The sequence below is a fragment of the Chrysemys picta genome, chromosome 18 (genome assembly GCF_011386835.1).
Source record: "Chrysemys picta bellii isolate R12L10 chromosome 18, ASM1138683v2, whole genome shotgun sequence".
NCBI lineage: Eukaryota > Metazoa > Chordata > Testudines > Emydidae > Chrysemys > Chrysemys picta.
The window spans coordinates 26,268,952-26,289,021 of NC_088808.1; the positions used below are offsets into that span (position 1 = coordinate 26,268,952).

Consider the following 20,070-nt stretch of genomic DNA (forward strand, 5'->3'; position numbering starts at 1 on the left):
GATTCCCCTTGAGATCAAGCCTTAAATGGTGGGTCCAATGTCAAACTGGAAGCCTATGACAGGGAGCCATTAATAAAACCCCATATCTTTACAGTTCTAGCTCTGATTTCAACACCAAGCCATGCTTTTTTGCTTATATTTTACTTTCCTTTTCCATTATCTGGAAAACAAATGCATCTCTTTGGCGGGACTCTTACTTGATTACTGAACAGGCTGTGCATGTAGGATAGTTGTATTTGTAGTACGGTACAGTTTATAGAGGAATCCAATAGCTATGATTTCAATGTGATTCCTTGTTTCACATAGGAATGTGTGATATGTGAGTTCTATATGACTTGTGTCCTTTTAGAGAGACAAGGTGGTTCCCCTTGGACTATTATACCTGGCACCACCCATGACGGTGGGTGAGGCAATAATATCATTTATTGGACCAACTTCTGTTGGTGGGACAGGCAAACTTTCAAAAAGCCCTCCCTCTTTTAAAAGTGACCTGCCCCTCCCCGCCCCCCTTTGCGGCAGGCACTTTAACTGAGTTGCTCCAGCATTAGTACAGCAGGAGAAGTCCCATAGCTGGGCCAGCCAGTGAAAAACAGAACCACTTTTAATACTGATGCCCGCCCCCCCTTCTGATGCCCCTTAGCTGAGTTGCTCTAGCATCAGCACAGCAGCAGGAGGAGTCCCACAGCGGATGGGGGAACAAATGGAGGGGGGCAAGGAAACCCACGCATCAAAAGGGGGAGCTGACTGAGTGGGGAGAGGGGGACTGCAGTGAGTGGCAGGGGTTCAAATGCGAGCAAGGAGAGGAGGAACCTGGGGACCAGCGGCTTTGGGGGGCGTGATGAGGGCTAGAAGGAAACCCACCAGACAGCAAGCAGGGGTGAGGGGAGAGGGAGTCTGCGGGAAGAGGGCAGGGGAGAGAGGAGGACCCAGCAAGCAGCAGCTGGGCTGGGGAGGACTAGGGGAGGGAGGGAGCAAGGCAGAAACCCCATACTGGGCAAGCAGGGAAGAGGCTGAGCAGAGAGAGAGGGCTTGGGTCCGACAGGAGGAGGATGAGGAGGGGAGGCAAGGAGGAAGCCCACACAAGGAGCAGGGGGGTGCCAAGCAGGGAGGGGAAGACTGGATGGGGTGAGGGGCCAAGCAGGGAGGGAGTTGAACAGGGAGGAGAGGAGGTTGGAACCTGCAAAGCATACAGCAGCCGCACAGCCAGCAAGGCTCTCCGGAGAGGGGGCTGAGTCTTGGAGACATTGTGCAAAAGACTGCAGCAGCCGTGGCTGGGAGAAACAATGTACATGACTGACTGAGCTTCTCTATGCAAGTTCCAGAGCGGCTGAGGAGGCTATCTGCTACTCAGCTTTCCGAGTTCATTAGTAATGTCTATGGGGAGTCCAAGGGACCCAGGAAGCTGAATAGCAGATACAGCCTTCCCAGCCTCCCTGGAAGCTACATGGACCATAATAAATTAAATCTTCCTGTGATGTGAAAGGCAGGGACGGAAAGACATGGGGCCACCATGTCCCCAGCATTCCGCAGCACATCTATGACACCTGTGTGGGAAGGCACTGCCTTCCTGTGCCTATTATACGTGCTGCCCATGGTTTGGGTAGTTTTTAATGTTGGATATTTTAATGTGAGGGTTTGAATCATTATGGCATGTATTTATTGTATTTATGACATGAACCTAGAGCAAAGGACAGGTACATTTTAGCATATATTATGAGGTCTAGGATACGCCAATTTGTAATGGTCCTACATAAATGTGACCCTTTAGAAATGGTCTGAATCTGTTCTTCACTCCACCATCTAGGGCCAGGGAAAGTGCCCAGAACTGAAGCCTGTAAGAATGAAACTCCTTGTAACTGAAGGTGTAGAAAAAGTATGTGGCACTCCCTTCATTGTTTATCTTCACTCAGCTGTGCTTTCAATTGAAATCCCATATCTCCTTGTGACATAACTGGGAGCGTTAGGTACACCAAGATGACCCCAAGGGGGTAATGGAGTCTACATGGAATGGATCAGTGGCTCAATATACTCAGAATTCTGGGGTTTCTCAGGATTCCTAGGGTTCTCTGGGGGTTTCTAAGAAGTTTTTCTGGGATTTTAGGGGGATTCTATATGGAGATTTGAAGGGCTTGGGGCATCAGGGGGACCTGGAGGTGCCAAGACTGCTGAAACAAAGCCTGGCAAAGAACCAGGGGCTGGGGATTTATTGGTGGGTCTCCTGTTAAGGTTATGTTTAAATAATTTTTGGGAAAAGAAAATGTTATTGATATAACAATATATGGTCAATACATAATATGTTGCTTAATATTGTTAGTTCTGTATTAAGATGTGACTTATACATGTCAAGACAATCTAATGATGATGTCTGTGACACTTGCTGAGGTACCCAGGATTGTGAGGTACCTCACTATTACCTGCCCTTAGCATGAAGCAGTTTTGTTTGTACCTGATGTTTGTCAGCTTCATGAAACCACTAGCTTCTGGTCTCACAAGCCTTCGAGTCCTCCACAGACCTTGCTCTCTTTGTACAGGTAGCAACAGGCACGCACAACCCCTGAATCCTCGGAGCATTATCTGCAGTGTCCAGCTCTTTATCCTCTGAATGCTCAAACTTACCAGGCCTGCTATTCCCAAGGGAACAGTACACACCAGTCTGTAAGATTCAATTCAGAACCTCACTTTGCTTTACATCACAGCACTTATTATTGTTTTCATTATAAATATATCTAAGGTTATTATCAAAGAATAGAGATTCAAATAATAGTGAGTAAGAATATTGGAAACAAATGGTTACATATAAAACAAAATCCTAACGCACTTTCTAGAGACTAAACATAGTTAACAAGTTATTCTCTTGTCTAACCAAACTTGTCTCACTCAAAGTTCTCTCCAGCATTTTCAACCAAGCCTGGTTGAGACCCCTTTTTCATGAAGCAAAATCACTGTCCTTTGACTTCTTCAGTGAAGGGTACCAAGGTGACTCCTCTGTCTCCCTAAATAAACTTAAGCAAACCTTTGAGATATATCTCCAGGTAAAGCCCCTCCTCCCTGCTTCTTTTTTCTTCCTGTTAGGGCTTGTTTACGCTTAAAATGCTATAGTAACACAGCTGCTCTGCTGTAGCACTTCAGTGTAGACCAGTGATTGGCAACCTTTGGCCCGCGGCCCACCTGGAGCGGCGGACCACGGCCAGTGAGAGCCGCGATCAGCCGAATCTGCAGGCGCAGCAAGTAAACAAACCGGCCCGCCCCGCCAGGGGGCTTACCCTGGCGGGCCGTGGGCCAAAGGTTGCCGATCCCTGGTGTAGACACTACCTACACCAATGGGAGGGTGTAGGTAATTCACCTCCTCGAGAGGAGGTGACTAGGTTGGCTGAATTCTTCCATTGACCTAGTACTGTCTGCATGGGGACTTAAGTTGGCTTAATAACACCACCCAGTGGTGTGGATTTTTCACATCCTTAGCCAACCAACCTAATTTTCTAGTGTAGACTAGGTCTTAGGGTATGTCTACACTGGCAGAGTTACAGTGCTGGGAGTTACAGTGTATGTCCAGGGATCATATCCAGTCTTCTTCTTTGGAGTACAATGCAGAGGGTACTGCAGGGCCAAACTGCAGAGGGATGGGTGTTGAGTGCAGTGAGAGTCTGCAGTGCTGGACTTTGAGGGGGGGAGGAATGGAATACCAAGGGTATAGACTGGACCCAGGAGGTTGATAAGAGTGTGTGTGTGGGGGGTGCATGGGAAAGAGTTTTGTGACAGCAGCTGCAGGGGACGGCAGGCGCGGAGCTGCTCAGTTTGCAGAGCTAGTAGCGCCTGGAGCGTGTCTGCTTGGCGCTCCATAACGTTAAGAGCCGCTCCGTGGCTTCATTCTGGCATGCTATGTTCTCCTTTCGGTCCCTCTTCTCGCTGTCCCACAACTCCTTTAATTCCCATTTCTCGGCAGTGGAGTGCATCATAACATCACGCAGAAAGTCCTCCTTAGTTCTTCTTGGCCGCTTTCTAATTCTGCACAGCCGTTCAGCCACTGATAACAAAGAAGGAGGCTGTGCTCCCAAGGTCATCTCTGTGAAGTTTAAATGCAACATTTTACAGAAGCAGTGTTGTTTGCAACATACAAAACACTGATTCAGTGATTTAAAACACAGCCAGTACTCTCACACCTGTCACTAACTGGCTGACCCTAGGCAGGCACACATGAGCCACAAGATCCCCAAAATGGTGAGTAGCTGCAGGGGCATGGAAAATCACTCTTCCTGGACCCTGCTGTACACTGGGCACGTGGCTCTTAGGGAGAGCCAGCACTGGGGGGGAGGGGAGGGCGCTGATGATCATTCTTGTCCCCACACTTTCCACAGCATGTGATCATTATGGAAGATATCTTGCTGCCTAGAGAGAGCAGGGAACCAAGGGGAGGGTCTTCTCCAAGACTGCAGCTTCCGCCCTGGCCCCTATGCGGCTCGCCTGTGTGCATGAATGGTCTCCCCACCACCTCCCGTGACGGCACAGTGGCGTGGGACAATTACCATTAATGGGGCAAGAAACAAAGCAGCTCTGCCGAAGAACCTGCTGCAGCGGATTGCCCAGTATTTCCATGAGAGTTTCCTGGAGATCTCTGAGGGAGATTCCTGTGAAGTGAGGGAGTCAATCGACAGCCTGTTCTGCCGCTCAGACTATGCATCCGGTAGGAGACGGATCTGCTTTATGCAACCCTCCTGCCCCCAACAACTCGCTTCAGCAATTCCCAAAATCAAATCCACTTACCAGGGGCCTCCTCTCCTGTTTGTGCTTCGCCAACATCCGACAGCTGTGCCTGGGGCTAGCCTCTTCTGGGGTAGAAAAGAGCTCCTGGCTGCATGCATCTCTGACCTCCAAATCATCCTTTGCCTCTGGGTCCCCCTCCACATCCTCATCCAAGATGTCCTCCTTCTCTATCGGTCCACTCTCGACTGGCACGCAAGCCACCCAAGTATCCACAGTGGTCTTTGCAGTGGAGGTGGGGTCGCCGCCGAGTATCATGTCCAGCTCTTTGTAGAACCGGCAGCTCGTGGGCACAGCACCGGAGCGGCAGTTTGCCTCCTGTGCCTTGTGGTAGGTGTTGCGCAGCTCTTTCACTTTGATCCTGCACTGCAGTGTGCCCCGGTCATGGCCCCTTTCTGTCCTGCATTGTGACATCTGTCCGTAGGTATCAGGTATGAGGTATGATTGAGAACCCACACTTCATTAACATGGTTCAGTCATTAAGACCAGGATACAGTCCACCCAACAGAGCAGATGTTGCAGGCAAATTGCTGGATAAAGGGTATGAAAGAGAAATTGAGCAGTGTGCAAAAGTTCTTGAGAGTGAAATTGTTAACCTGAGTCTTGATGGGTGGAGCAGTGTCTACAATGACCCTGTTGTATGTGCTTGTGTGACAACAGAAGAAGGGACTGTCTTCCTTACAGAAACAATTGATACATCAAGAAATGCACACACAGCAGAATACTTACAAGAAGTAGCAGTAAAAGCTATAATAAACTATGGGAAAAAATTCAAATGTCTAGTATGCAGCTTGGTCACAGGCAATGCTGTAAATATATCCAATATGGGAAGAAATTTAGAAGAGAGTGAAGAGAGTCCCAAGCTAATAACATACGGTTGCAGTGCTCATTTGATGCACTTCCTAGCCAAAGTCTTCAGTGTTCCAGAAATAAAGGCTAATGTTGAAATTGCAAAATACTTCCATAACAACCACTTTGCAGCAGCTGCTCTGACAAAAGTGGGAGGAACCAAACTAACTCTCCCACAAGACGTGCGATGGAACTCAGTAGTGGGCTGTTTTGAGCACTATATCAAGAACTGGCCTAATCTGATGACAGCTTGTGAACAAAATCGTGGAAAAATAGATGGCACTGTCACAGCCAAAGTTCTCAACATTGGGCTTAAGAGAAATGTTGAACGCATGCTGAATACCCTAAAGCCCATTTCTGTAGCCTTGAACAAAATGCAGAGAAATAGCTGTTTTATTGCTGATGCTGTTGAAATTTGGAAAGAACTGAGTGAAATCTTAAAAAGAGAAATATGCAGTGACAGAATTAAATTACGAGCATTAAAAAAACAAACAGGACAAGCACTATCTCGAGCTCATTTCTTGCAAATATTCTCAATAGTCGGTACCAGGGTCAAACCTTAACTGCTGAAGAAGAAGAGTTGGCTATGACATGGACATCCAGCAATCATCCCTCCATAATGCCAACTATAACAAACTTCAGAGCTAAGGGTGAACGATTCAAGAAATGTATGTTTGCTGATGATGTTTTAAAGAAAGTCACACCAGTGAACTGGTGGAAGTCACTTAAGCACTTGGATTCAGAGACTGTTGGAGTGATAATCTCACTTTTAACAGCATAGCTTCTTCTGCCAGTGTAGAAAGAATATTTTCTTCCTTTGGACTAATTCATTCCAAATTGAGAAATCGTTTGAGACCTGAAAAAGCAGGAAAGCTTGTTTTTCTTTTCCCGATTATGACAAACAGGAAAATGAAGGTGAAGACAATGGAGTTAGCTGCAGAAGCCAATATTTTAAGTTTCTCATGTTCACCTGGCTGACAGTCGATTTAATTTTAGTGTTTTTTTTTAATATTTCATTTAACTATTTTAGTTAAAAACAAGTTTAACAAAAACAAACCTGATTTTAAAAAAACTTGAATGTTTAATTAAATTCAAAAATGAATATGCTTGTTTTGTTAAAATAGTATATGTTTGCTGTTGAAGAAAAAATCCAGAATACATAACGTTGTTTTTAGTTAAATAAAACAATTTAAATGTCTGTCTGGTGATGTTCTCCTCCTAATACAGCATGGCAAGAAAATCCTCCAAATATTAATGATTAACCTGTTGAATTGGAGATAGTTCACCTCCCAATGACTTCATATCTGCTTCAGTTACCTTTCGTAAATGAAATAACCAAACAATCAATCATTTTCTGATATAGCTATAAAACTAATCTGAAAAGTTTTCAAAATAAATCACTTTAAAAATGTATAGTGTGTACCCTCTAAAAATAAAACCTACTTCTATCTCTGGGTTGTGAAGAGTATGTATTAAGGTTATAAGAACCAACAAGAATGCACTTTTATGTAGAATCCATGATTAAATAGAGTCTTCCTGACAAGTGATTTAAATTCACCCTGGAAGAGGAGGTTGAACACAGTGGGAAGAGGTGGGGTGGGGTGGAGTAGGAGTGTGGCTTGGGGTTGAGCACCCCCGGGGACAGTTGGAAGCCGGGATCTGTGGTCTTTAGTGAACTAGAATGTTCATATCACACTGAGGAGATTCCTTTAACACCTCTGCATACCTTTGCAAGTTAGCATGAAGAGGTTCTTGGGTCACAATGTCTTATTGTAAATGACCCAAAATATCAATAAATAAATTCTTTGTTTAAAAAAAAAAAAAAACTAACCAAGAAAACAGCCTCCCTTAGACCCAGATTCCATCTCAACCACCTTTTATTACTTATTTGTATAGTGATAACACTGCTCTACAGCCAAAATGCTTCTGAAATAAATGTAGTCAAACTTTACTAATTCTGGGTCACTGAGAACGAAAATGATGCTTAAAATTGTTGATTGGCTCTAGTTTTCAAGATATGCTATTGGGTCAGTATATACGATCCTTGACTTGGGAATGGCGGAGGATAAGTGAGTTATAAAGGGAAGGGATCTCAATTTAAACCAGAAATGACTAAAATACATCTTTGACTGGATCGATGAATAAATCTATGACTGGGTTTGGACAGTACTTGCTTTTTAGGCAAAACAATGAATGATGCAATCTGAAGCTGGTATTGCGTCATACAGGATATGAATTGCATCATGTTATTCCTAGAAGTCATGGATGATGCAATCATAACGAAACTTACATCACTCTGCTGAACAAATTGCCCTATATCAGCTCTAGAAATCATACGGTGTCGTGCTCTCTTCTTTGTCAGTGTTTGATTTTGCAAAGGGACACATTTCTGTTTAGCCAAAGTGAGCAGAGATGCCTCATACTTGTGTGAACAGTGCTGATAACTTCTGCTATATTTGTGGTGAAGTGACTTTTGCATCACAAAAGCGCAGTATAACCACTATGGTTAAGAAAGCCTATCACCTTTATTTTGGCTGCAAAATTGGAGATCAGGACAAGAGGTGGGCCCCACACATATGCTGCAACACTTGTGCAACAAATCTTCGCCAGTGGTTGAACAGGAAAAGGAAATCTGCCTTTTGCAATGCCAATGATTTGGAGAGAGCCAACAGATCATACCAGCAATTGTTACTTCTGCATGGTGCCTCCAGTTGGGAAAGGTGTGTCAAAGAAGAAAAAGTGGACTGTGCATTATCCAAACATTCCATCAGCTATACACCCAGTACCCCACGGAGAAGGACTGCCGGTTCCTGATGCACCAGAATCATTCTCACTTGAGTCAGACGAGGAAGAGGATGAAACTTCTGGTCCTGAACCATCAATGTCACAGGACCCACATTTTCTTCCATCCTCCTCCTCTGAACCACACCTCATAACACAAGGTGAACTGAATGACCTTGTCAGGGATTTGGAACTAACCAAGAGTAAGGCAGAGCTGTTGGGCTCCAGACTACAGCAGTGGAATCTCCTGGCAGGTGATGTTAGGGTTTCCATGTTCCGTGACCATCAAAAGGATCTTGTCCCATTCTTCTTCATGGAAGGTGATCTTGTAGCCTGCAACAACATTGATGGTGTGATGGGAGCCCTCAACATCGTTCACGATCCAGATGAGTGGAGACTGTTCATTGATTCATCGAAGACAAGTCTTAAAGCTGTTTTACTGCATAATGGCAATGTTTTGCCATCAATTCCAGTTGGTCATGCAGTCCATATGAAGGAAACCTATGACAACATGAAACAACTTTTGAGGTGCATAAACTATGACCAACATCAGTGGCAGCTTTGTGGCGATTTGAAGGTTGTTGGTCTCTTGCTTGGTCTGCAGACTGGATACACAAAGTACTGCTGTTTTATCATTTTATCATTGCAGAGACCCTCTCCAAGGAAACATACCTAAAAAATTTCTCACTAAGGATCCAACCCTGTGGAGATATAACTTGTCTTTGATTAAGAATGTTAACAAAGTGCTAAAAAAGCAGTACTTCAAATGAACCATGAAAAATATATTGCAGGTATTCTCAGAAGCCATTGGAAACACCTTTAAAGGGACAATTATAGACATTACTTTATAAATCCTAAGGCCCCCATTTGTAAAAGGGCAAACTAGTTTAGTAGTAATTTTGCAGCGTTGAAAACGAGACCTGGAAAATCAATCCTACTCATGGTAAAATCTACTGTAAATTAAGTGAGCCATAAGGAGACGTGATGCAAGTATGTTAAGAATGGTGGTATGATATTGTTAAATCTCTCTCTCTAATCCCATCATTTTTTTCTAAAGAAGCTGAAAATACATTGTACATAATCTCAGCCACTTTCCTTATGTTTAGGGAAACATAACTTGGTTATGTTGTTTATTTAGGGATCAGAGTATTGCTTTACTTCTATAAACAGGAGGACAAGGTAAAACTCTATATGTACCTTCCCCAGCTTAGCTGTTAAGGGCTCCTCAGCTTTAAAGGTGGTGTTCTTTAAATAAATGTGTTAAATATTTGGCTTTAATATTTTCTTTCTTTAGGCATTGTAATCTGTTATTAGGAAACTACTGATTTAGAACATAACAAAGAAAGTAATATAGCAAAATGACCATTTCGCTTTGTGTTGTTTCTAGTCCATCCGTTACTCCAGTGAGTTTGACTGCATAGGTTAATGTAAATTCAGTCTATGAACTTTAAAACTAATTTATCATTTCTTGTTCAACAAAGAGCATAGAAAGAGGTGGTTTTATTTAGTGTTGTAAGTTTTCCCCTTATGCCAGCAGCCATATGATCTCTGAATTGCTAGCTTTGCCAGCTGACATTTCACAATGTCTCACATTTTCAGAGTCGTTGTTTTTGTAAGCAACATGGTGTTTATAAAAATTATGAATTAAAGTTAATATCTGTGAATCTAATAAAATTATTAATTTCATAGATGAATACACTCATAAAATAAAGTTTATTCTCTCAACGTTTTTTTGAAAATGGTTTTGTTTTGCCCACGGCTAATTCTCCTATTAATGTTAACTGGATTTGCACTGATGCTGTTATGTGAGATTATACCCACAACACCTGTTTAATGAGAACTGTGGTTTCTGGAACCCAGTTAATTTCAATCATTTGGGCTAGATTCACAAAGGAACTTAGGCATGTCAGTGTTGAGTGTCACCATCCCTAACTTTTAGGTGCCTAGAAAATCACTGGAATTCACAAAGCCTAGGTTAAGCATCTTCAATCCCTGGAATAAATGGGAGGAGAGAGGTGCCTCAGAATGGGATTCACAAAAGCCAGCACACTAGGCAGATTCTTGCATAAACAAGCCAATGGGAGGTGCCCAGCTGAGGGGGGTGGGCTAAGCTCTTGGAGATAGGCACAAAATCTGGGCTGCAGGGATCTCCTGCATTCCATCTCTTGGGATTAGATACCTACCCCATTTGTTAAGAAGCGTGTGCTCTCTCTTTTTCTGGCCCAGTGATTCATTTACTCCTGGGGGAATTCTGCACATGCGCAGAATTTCTGTCCCCCGCCAATTTCTTTGCTTCCCCCACAGAAAAATGACTTTCTGACAGAGAAGCCACAAGAGCGGTCATGTGTCAGGCTCAGCTGCTAGTCCCAGCTGGGCTGGGGAGAATGGGACTTCCTCTTCGCCTACACGGCATCTGGGGCTGGGTCAGACCCACCTCCGGATTTCTCCCCCAACTGCAGGAAGCTCTGCAAACTCTCCCCCCACTTCCTGCACCCATTACTCCTCAGCTGCAGGGGGAGGGATCCCTGTACAGGGAGCTGTTCCCCCCCCCAACTGCCCAACATGTATGCATCCAGACCCCCTCATACCAGACCCTCCCACTGAGCCCCCCCACACACACTCAACTCCCCCGATGTGCCCCACTCCCCCTGGACCACCCCACCGAGCCCCAACCACCTTCACCTGGACCCCCCTGCAGAGTCCCATTACCATTGTACCCAGAACCCCCCCAACAAGCCTCTGTGCATCCAGATTTCCCCCCCCCCCATAGCTGGATCCCCCACTGAGCCGCCCGCACCCAGATTGCCCCACACAGAACCATCTCAACCCACACTGGATCCCTCCACACTAAGCTCCTCCACACTTGGATCTTGCCTTGCTGAGCCTGCCTGCCCACACTTGGTGCACCTGGCATAGAGGGGTAGGACCCTGGGGTGTTTCTAGGACAGGCCCAGTCCTTATGCTGTTATCCCATGCTGGTTTTGATCACAGCTATCTTGTCCCCATTGGTAGGTGCCTGTCTTATCTTTAGAGTCATCAATCTGCCCTCCTCTGACATTTCAATAGGGACGTGTTTCAGCCTCCTGGCACCCTTGCATCTGTCTCTGGTTCCTCCTTCATACATCTGGTTCAGCGATGGCTTTCACACTTACCTCTTAATGCACATTCCATATTCACACACAAAACAGAATTAATTTACACAGAACATTTTGAACAGGAACATCAAATTGCAATGCAAAAGAAAACAATTATCGCATTCTTTTACTTATTTTAAATGCTAAACCTACAACAAATTGGTGACCCTCAAAGGTCTGTTACTGCCTTGAAATCAGTCCAGACACAGATTCTGGCTGATGTATCTCTGTCCATTGGCCCATTAGGCCATTCCTTTCTGTTATTCAAAAAGGGTGGCTGGTAGGGTATGATCAAATCATACACCAATACATTTAATATATGCTACATTATTCTTTATCCTTCATTCTAAATTATATTAATACATGCTACATTATTATTCTTTATCCTTCATTCTAATTTATGTAAAATACAAACATAAAAGCCTCCTACTACAAGGGTGGGTGCAACCTCACCACTGAGTCCGTGTCCCGGGAGAGCTGCACAGTGATCTCCAACAGCTGTGCAGACAGTGGCCTGTGCTCCCCAATGCCATCTGGAGCCTCCACATTTATTTGGCAAATAAAATTTGCTGAATTTTGTAGAATTTTAAAATATTGTACTCAGAATTTTTAATTTTTTGGCACAGAATGCCCTCAGGATTATTTCATTATTTATTCACAATGGAACAGAGTCAACAGAAGAAACTGAGGGAGCCCCATATTAGAATGTCTCATAACCTAAGGTACTCACTTGAGAGGTGACAAATCCCTTCTCGTTCTCAGGGGGAGAGTTGAACTAGGTGTCTCCCACATCCCAGGTGAGTATCCTAACCACTGGGCTTAAAAGTCATGAGGGAGGTGATCCTACTCTCCCCGCGATGTTCTGTGTATGCTTGCCTATAGGGGCCCAATTTGGTATGTCATGCCATGCCTTGGCTGTTTTTCCTAGAGAACTCCTTGGAGAACTGTAGAGAGAAATTTTTCATCCCTCAATTGAGGGAACAGTGGTGCTGAATCTAACATCCATAGGGAGAGACAAGCCCTTTGTTAAACAGCTTTTAACACCACCGCCACCCGCCCTCACCGTGCAAGGAATTTTGAATAATCTGACTAAACAGTTCCCTCTCCTCTCAGGGAGGAGAAATTTAAATTAGAAAGTGCAGGGTTGAGGGGGCTTGCTAGGAACCAAAATGGATAACTTGAAATGACTCCTCACAATATTTTCTGTTTAAATCTTCCCCCTCTACTACAGAAAGTGTTTCTGCAACTTAGAAAATTGCTTACAAGCAAAAAAAACCCTGGAGAAATGGGATTCTTTCCTGAAGCCAGACCCTAAGCAGCCCATCTTTCAATGCTTGCTGTCGGCCTAAATACTTGGTGGAGATGAGAAGCTGTAACACAGCAGCCTTTGACGGGACACTACTGAGAGTATCAATTCAGGACAAATTGCTTAGAGCAGGGCAGTCACAGCCCAAGGCTGGGGGTCCTTTACTACTAAGGCACCAAACCAGCCAAACAGAGAGGACTTCGGTTTTACCCCACTGGCTAACCAGAAGTCATACAAGTAATTCCCTCAGACACTCCAGTTTCCCAGTATCACCACCAGCACCACTCCTTATGGGGATGAATGGTTATGAAAACCAATACCCCAGTAAAAGAAAAAAAAATGGTTCTCCCGATCCCAAAGGACCAAGCTCCAGCCCCAGGTCAATATACAAGTGAGATCTTATCCACAAATCATGCTGTTGCCAATCCTTTAGAATTTAAAATCTAAAGGTTTATTCATAAAAAGAAAGAAATATAGATGAGAGTTAAAATTGGTTAAATGGAATTAATTACATACAGTAATGGCAAAGTTCTTGTTTCAGGCTTGTAGCAGTGATGGAATAAACTGCTGGTTTAAGTTAAGTCTCTGGAGTACATCCACAGCTTGGATGGGTCATTCAGTCCATTGTTCAGATCTTCAGTTTGTAGCAAAGTTCCTCCAGAGGTAAGAAGCAGGACTGAAGACTGAGGCCTTGGCCACACTGGCAATTCACAGCGCTGCACTTGCTGCGCTCAGGGGTGTGAAAAAACACCCCCCCCCTGAGCGCAGCGAGTGCAGCACTGTAAAGCGCCAGTGTAATCAGCGCCTGCAGCGCTGCACGCTATTCCCCTTGGAGAGGTGGAGTACTTGCAGCCTCGGCAGCGCTGTGAATCCGCAAGTGTAGCCAAGGCCAAAATGGAGAAGATGCAGCTGCCTTTTATAGTCTCTTGCCGTTTGGCCTGTGCTTCCTTTGTTTCAAACACAAGCTGCCCAGCACCTGGTTTGGAAGCCGTAGAGTTCTTTCCATAGGCATGTCCCTGCATGCCTTGCTGAGTCATAAGATGTATCTGCCTTCTCTGAATGGGTCAATTGTATAACTGATGGTTCTTAATGGGCCATCAAACAGGCTAGGCAGTGCTGATGCCAACCTGTCTGGGGGTGTTACCCAGAAGCATAGCACAAGTTTGAAATACAGACATACATACATATCTATAACCCATAATACAAAGGCAATACAAACATATAAACAAGATTATCATATGTGGCAAATTATAACATTTTTGCAGATATCTTACATGGCATATCTGACTGATTATTTCGTAGGCATTACCCCAGGAGCCAACATTTGAAATCCAGGTGTAGCGCCAGTACTTATAACTTTAAATACAAAAATGATACATGCATACAGATAGCATAATCAAAACTAGCAAATCATAACCTTTTCATAGACACCTTACTTGACCTCCTTTGTACAAGATTTGGTGCAACTAAGAACCTTGGCTGCAACAATGATCTATACGGTCACAGTTCATGTCAATAATGTCACAGAAGCCCTTCTCAATAAGTAACTCTTCACAAGCATTGGCATGCAATCTCTCCTACTTGATCTGGCTTAAATCCAGGTGTCAGATGATATTGATGTATTTTCTGTAGCAAACTTCTTGCTGAAATAGCCTATTAAATAATATGAAAATGGAAGCCTCAGCAACTGTTGTGGACTCAGGGCCATATTCACAAAGGGATTTAGGTGTGGTGATGCTGAGCATCACAATGCTTAACTTTCAGGTGCCTTCAGAATCATTGGAATCCACAAAGCCTGTCTTAGGCACTGTGAAAAATGAGGGGGGGTAGCTACCTTTTATGGACACCCAGCCAGTCAGTAGCTATAGAATCCTCCTTAGCAGCTGTACCCTAATTGCCTTACCTGTAAAGCGTTAAGAGAAGCTTAACCTGAGTTGGCACCTGACCAGGGGAACCAATAGGAAGGCAGTACCCTTTCAAATTGGAAAAACTGCTGTGTCTGTGTCTGTGTGTGTGTGGGGGGAGGGGCGGGTTCTTTGTCTCTCAGGCTGGAGAGAGGAGAAGGCAGCAACAAGCTGTAAGCTTTAAGCCAGGTATGGTAAATCATCTGCATGATACCTAGAAACTCCTCATTTGGAACCCCAGATATGTAAGTAGCACAGGAAAAGTTAAGACAGATGCAATTAGGAACCTTTTTGGTTGTTTTGGTTTGTGGCTTCCTCTATGCTAACCCCAGGTGCTTTTGTTTTGCTTGTAACCTTTAAACTGAACCCCAAGAAAGTTATTTTTGGTGTTTAATCCCTAAAGCCTGAGTTTTCAGATATGTTCTTTCTTTTTAATAAAATTTACCTTTTTAAAAAAAAAATCCTTTGATTCCAAAGTCCTTAGACAAGGGGTTGGTCTATGGTCACATTACTGAGGCAACAGGTTGGTATTTTATTCTCAAGCCTCCCCAGGAAAGGGGGTGAAGGGTTTTGGGGGGATAGGGATTCCAAGTGATCCTTCCTTGAATATTTGTGAAAATCACATGGTGGTGGCAGCAATATCTGTCCAATGCAGAAGACTGTGTCTTGGAAGAATTTTAGCCTAAGTGGAAGAAGATAAGCTTAGGGGTCTTTCATGCAGGTCTCCACATCTGTCCCCTAGAGTTCAGATTTGGGGGGAGGGGTGTACCCTGACAGGCACCCTATACAGTGCAAGAGGAACAGACAGGTGCCTAAGAATGGGATCTATAAAAGCCAGCACACTAGACAGGAACTCACCTAAACTAGCCAATTGGAGATGTCAATGAGAGGTGTGTGTCTTAAGCTAATCCCTCTCATGGAGTTAGGTGCCTAGGCCATTCTTGCTTGTTCCTCCTCTGTTTCTTTTATTGATGATGCCCCTGCCACCTTTCTAACTCTTACCCCAGTGGTTAGATTACTTATTCAGGCTATGGAAAACCCAGGTTCAATTCTCTTCTCTGCCTAATAGGGAAAGAGGATTTGAACACGGGTCGCCCACCTCTCAGGAGAGTGCTCTACCCCTGAGCTATGGAATATTCTGATGTGGCACTTCTCAGTCTCTCCCACTGAAGATGTTCCACTTTGGAGAAATAATCATTGGAGCAGGGGGACTGGACCCTTCCCAGCTGGGTGCTTTAGCCACCAGGATATGGAGTCATTTTCTCTCTCTCTCTCTCTCTCTCTCTCGCCTTGCTCCCTCCCCCCATGACTATTTATCCAAAATGGAAGTTTCAACAGGAGAGATTGAGAGGGACCTGCATCATAATATCCCATACGTGGGTGATTACAGCATGCTCCTGATGGGTGGGAGACCTCTTGTTATATACCGGTGCACAATCCAGACTGTGTAGCTGTGTCATCCCCGCTCTGTAACTTGAGGTGCCCTTTACAATGGTTTGCTGCTGTCGCCGCCAACCTGGCCTGCTCACAAACAGCCTCCACCATGTCAGTGTGTGTGTGCTGCAGCCGGCCAGACACACCTTGGCTCTTACCAGCCTTAGTTATGCTCAGGGTGACCGCAACGCACCCCATCTCAGATCTTCCGCCAGAAATGTATGCCCTGTACTGCCCAGCCCTCTCTTGGACAGTACAAATATATTATGTCTGTTATTCTTTTAAAGGAATACTATGCCAGTTTATTATTTTAAATAGTTATCTGGCCACTTTAATTTTAACACACTGGATTAGATAAAACAAGTTTATTAACTACAAAGAGATTGATTTTAACTGAGTACAAGTAACAAGGTGTAAAAGTCAGAAACAATTACAAGAAAAATAAAGGTAAAATGTTTACTGGTGACTAACTTAAACTATATAGGTCTAGTCTACACTAGCACTGCTATGGCAGTGCTTTAATGTGTCTTGTGTAGTCATGATGGAGTGCTGGGAGAGAGGTCTCCCAGCACGCTAAAAAACCCACCTCCACGAGGGGCGTAGCTACCAATGCCGGTGCACTGTCTATACTGGCGCTTTACAGCACTGAAACTTGCTGTGCTCAGTGGGGTGTTTTTTCACATCCCTGAGCAAGAAAGTGGCAGTGCTGTAATGTACTAGTGTAGACAAGCCCTTAGATTCAAAGCAAAGTTTTCTCACCACATGCTTTCAGCAGTTTTACTGACCAAGCTATTTAGATCAGGACCCCTCCTGCAAAGTCCAACCACTACTTCTTTTGTCTATTAAGGTGCAGAGAACATGTTGTGGAGGGAGAAAACAAGATATCTTTTAGGTCATCTGCCCCTTCTTTTTATAGTCCTGTCCCCCCTTTGAGAAGCATTTCCAGCTGGGAGCAAGGTGACAGGAAGTCTGTGTGGAAGGGAACTCCATGTTATTATTGATCAGCAAATTGAGTTTTTACATTATATCTCACAAGGCATACCTTGTACAAACATTATTACAATAGTGTGTAGGTTGTGAACACAGGTAGATTTTGAACGGGGGTGTTACAAAATATTTCTCCCCCACAAACAGAGAAGAGGAAATTGAAGTGGGTAAGTGCCTTGTTTGGAACCCCAAATTGTGATCCAAACTTTGTATCCATCAATTGGGCCCGTAAAGGAAATATTGACCAACTACCAAGGTTTGAAATAAAAAAAACGCCAAGTTGAGACATTTCCCGTTGAATTCACTGTGTGTATCTCTACCATGTTTGGAAATTACAATAATGTCTTACAATTTATACAGAGCATGGAGATGTATAAAATTCTTGGGGTACAGAAAGTGATGATTTATAAAAACAGCTGCAGCCAATTGATGGAGAAAGTCTTGGAGTTTTATATTGCAGACAGAACTGTCGAGATAATTCCCTGACCAATTACTTCATATCTCAAAGTGTCTCCTAGATGGAAATTTATGGAGGACGGAACACATATTGGCTACTACCGACAAATCACAGCTCTAAATGACTGTATTTACCGCAACATGTACAGGAGCAAGTTTGTGCTTCTTAATGATATTGATGAAATTATTTTGCCCATTAAACATCCACACTGGAAAATTATGATGAGCAGCTTTCAGGAGCAAAATCCAGGGGCTGGGATTTTCCTCTTTGAGAACCACATATTTCCAAAAACTATATATGCGTCTACTGACATATTCAACATTACATCCTGGAATGCTGTGCCTGGAGTTAACATCCTGCAGCATATTCACAGAGAGCTTGACAGAAAAAATGTAACTAATCCTAAAAAAAAATGATAGTTAATCCAAGGAAAGTGGTTCAGACTTCAGTCCACTTTGTCCTATGTGTCTATGGAGACAGTGTGAATGTTCCCATTGACGTTGCCCTAGTTTATCATTGCCCTTCAAGGAAAGCTTCCTAGAGAATCCCTGATTAGGGATACAACATTCTGGAGATATAACTCATCATTAATCGTGAATGTTAACGAAGTGCGACAGAAAACAGTGTTGTAAGTACAGAGAATGGGACGGGGGGGGGAGAAGAGGAGGGGCGGTGTATGGATTACCAATATATATAGAGGATACTGAAAACAGCACGTGGGGGAGACCCAAGTTATAGATAATGTGCATATAAAAAGTCCCTTGCAGACAAGACAACAATCAGTGAACACATCAGATAATGATAAATACATTTACCAGTGATCTAAAGCATGTGGGACCATGTGATAATCTACAATGCCATATGAAGCTGTGAAAAAGACTCAAATCACTTCAATTAATTCTCCACTGCAATTAAACTGAGTGAAACATGAGAGCTTAGAGACAGTATCAGAGAAATGGGCAAAATCTTCCCTACACTAACAGCTGTCAGAGCCGTTGTTCAGGGTGTAGGAAGTGATGATGCAAGTGATTAGAAAGGTTAGGTAAATATTGATGTTTCACATCTGCTGTCCAACAAACCTGCATTCTGAGGTTGGATACTATCGCAGTCAAAGAACATTTGTGTGGAGCCTAAGGAGGCTCTAGTGTGCCATCCTTTGATTCTTAATTCCTTTAGGATCCCTTGATAACCGGGCAGGGCTAACTCCGGGAGAAGAAGGGTTTAAAAAGCCAACTCGTAAGTGGCCAGATGAGCTAGTGAACAGGCGCAGCAAGGAGGAAGTGTTGCTGGGAGTTTAGAGAGGGAGTGTGAAAGCCAGATATACCTAATAACCATTCTCTAAACTTAGGCCAATAACCCCCGCTCCACCTACCTGCCCACATAAAGAACAAACACATACACAAAAAACCCTGCAAGAATAAATGAAGTCCAGAAGTCCAGCTGCAGAGTGGGAGCTATCAAGTTTATTGCACTGAAGGCAGCATGTACAATTACCCGCTGTGAGGGAGCAGGGAGTGGAGCAGATTTGACCTGGGAATGTTGCAGGGGGGTTGCATTGGGGATGGGGGACTTCCCTTGAAGGAAGTTACCTGAGCTGTAACCGGAGCCAGGAAGGGGGTTGGGAGAAATAACTCCTTCTGCCCGGGAGACTGAAGAAAGGAGAGGAGGAGCAGAGGGGAGAGGGGAGAAAGCTGCTGGAGGAGTTTTGGTTTTTTTGGTTTCAGTTTGGGCTGGGTGGTGCAACACAGGGAACCCCAAGCTGGGGGCTAAGCTCCCTAAACCCCCCAGAAGGACTTGATTGAGGGGTTCTGGTTGTACCTACATGCTCTGCTTGGGACTGTGTTCCTGTCATCTAATAAACCTTCTGTTTTACTGGCTGGCTGAGGGTCACGGTGAATCTCAGGAAGAGGGGTGCACGGCCCTGACTCCCCCACACTCCGTGACAACTGGTGGCAGCGGCGGGATCTACTGCACCCCGTGGACGGTGCTTCCTGCAGTAAGTGACTGGGGAGCAGTAAAACGAAGGGGGATTGACGGGGACCAGGCGTGCTGAAGAGTCAGAGAGAGACGGTTATCACCCCTGGGAGTGTGTGACCAGCGAGAAGGACTTTTGCAGTAACAGGGTCCCCCGGGGGATTGCAGCGAGTGGTCCCAGGGGCGGAGGAGTTTGCAGCTCGACCCTGGCAGAGAGGTGGTGACCTCGAGAAGGGCTGGCACACTAGGGGTCTCCCTGGAAACTGTGGGGAGCGGTGAGCACACAGGCCTGTGAGTGGCCAGCAGGAAGATGTATGCCAAGTGGCTTAAGAGCGATCTGGTGGAGCTGTGCAAGCAGAGGGGACTGCGCAGTGGGAGGCTCACCAAAGAACAGCTCATTGCCCAGCTGGAGGAGGGAGATCGCTTGAATGAACTGATTCCTGTCTCTGAGGGAAGCAGCCTGGCAGATGCTGCGCAGGCACCAGT

The 20,070-nt window shown here is 44.6% G+C and overlaps 1 protein-coding gene and 1 pseudogene across 1 annotated transcript in view; both read left to right on the forward strand.

Moving 5' to 3' along the window:
- Positions 1 to 20,070, forward strand: part of SLC2A8 (solute carrier family 2 member 8) — a 62,155-nt gene that overhangs the window by 2,720 nt on the left and 39,365 nt on the right.
- On the forward strand, positions 5,199 to 18,242 carry LOC101951357 (uncharacterized; annotated as a pseudogene).